At 34.0% G+C, this 1,775-nt stretch overlaps 1 non-coding gene across 1 annotated transcript; it reads left to right on the forward strand.

Annotated features, from left to right (window-relative positions):
• Positions 1-1,280: 1,280 nt before the first annotated feature.
• On the forward strand, positions 1,281-1,383 carry LOC119473669. Its single transcript, XR_005202878.1, has one exon. It is a non-coding gene; the product is annotated as a U6 spliceosomal RNA (small nuclear RNA).
• Positions 1,384-1,775: the final 392 nt, after the last annotated feature.

Below are 1,775 nucleotides of genomic sequence, written 5' to 3' on the forward strand. Positions count from 1 at the left end.
TTAGTGTGTGTGTCTGTGTGTGTGTGTGTGTGTGTGTGTGTGTGTGTGCGCGTTTTATTTAGTTAAGAGAACTTCATTTTGCTACTCTCTTAAGGTAGTTCTGCTGGTGGCTAATTCTCTGAGCTTTCTTTTATCTGAGAATATCTTAACTTCCCCTTTGTTCTTGGATTAAGATTGATTTCAGAGGGTAACATCAGCAGGAATAACAGAATAATGATGTCCAAAAATTTATTCCTTTACAAAAGCAGTGAAAACACTGACAAAAAAAGATAAAATAAATATTTGCAGTACTCTGAAAATTAACCAAACCCAAGGTGTATATATTCAATAAGAGCATTGTGTTAAGATTGAGGAAAGGACAGGAAACTGTGGCATTTTAACTGACTGTTGTCCTACTATTTTCTCTCTCTAGATGTACAGAACCTTTTAAAACAAAAGTCCTCACAATCAATGTAGGCATCAAAACCAGCAGCTTCATAGCCATTGGTAGGGGCAGAGGGGTTTTGGGTTTGGACTACTTAAAAGTCCTACAGCCACTGAACTATCATTATCTGACTTATCTGGAAGTTCCCTGGAAACCCCTACTTGTATGGACTTTCTTAATTTTTTTTTTTTTTAATATTCAGAGTTCACCCTCTAAAAACAGGTGAACTCTGGCAGGGTATTTCTCCATGGCATTGTTGCAAACAATTAGTGGTAATTGTTTAACATTGCAGCTGCTCGAGGTGGGATTGCAGCTGCTCGAGGTGGGCTAACAGCTGGGATAAATAAGAAGCTGACCAAAAAAATAAGTACAAGGGGAAAAAAAAACACAGGAAAAGAGTTGTTCATAGGAGATATTTTTAAAGTTCTGACGTATTCCTGGGAATCTATAATGCCACATACAGTTGGCTAGGAAATGCCCAGAAATACTTGAGAAGGCTCTATTTTTCAACTTTAGCCAACTTTGAGAATCTCCCCAAGTAGGAATAAAAGGGAAGGCAAGGTTGCAAACTCCTTGCAAAGCATTTAAGACACACCCCAATACATACAAAACCCCCTTTGAGAAGGCAAGGAAAATTATTTGTTCAATGCATTTAGGAAAATCTCAGTTTAATCATCAACTGGACAATAAGCTTAACTGTCCACACAGGACAGAGAAAAGAGATATCACAGAATTAGTCATGAAAAGTAATTAAACAAATATCCACAAAAATAACAAACAGCAACAGCAACAACCCTGGGAAAGGTGGAAGAAAATTTGATTTCCAAAGTTGCCACATTATTTAACTAAATATTTAGTGCTTGTTTTGGCAGCATCTATACTAAAATCAGAATGATACAGAGAAGATTAGCATGGCCCCTGCACAAAGAGGACATGTAAATTTGATTTTATGATTTTATGTGTTAATTAATTTGATTGTGATAATCATTACACAATGTATGCATATATCAAATCATCACATTGTACACATTGAATACATGCAGTCTTTATTTTTCAATTAAATATTTAAAAATAAAAAATAAAATATATATATATATATAAATAATATTGAAAATTGTAAGAGATACAAAAATATGAGAAAGTATGGCCCATACACAGTAAAAATACCAGTCAATAGTAACTGACCTGGTGAAACTCAGAAGCTGGCCTTATTAGAAGAACTTTAAACAGATTTTAAACCACCTACTTAAAATATCCTCAAAGAACTGAAGAAAACTATGTCTAAATGACTAAAGGAAAATACAAGAATGAAGTATCACTAAATAGAGAATATAAATCAAAAACTAAAAAT

This window comes from Cebus imitator, unplaced genomic scaffold, assembly GCF_001604975.1.
Source record: "Cebus imitator isolate Cc_AM_T3 unplaced genomic scaffold, Cebus_imitator-1.0 Scaffold175, whole genome shotgun sequence".
NCBI lineage: Eukaryota > Metazoa > Chordata > Mammalia > Primates > Cebidae > Cebus > Cebus imitator.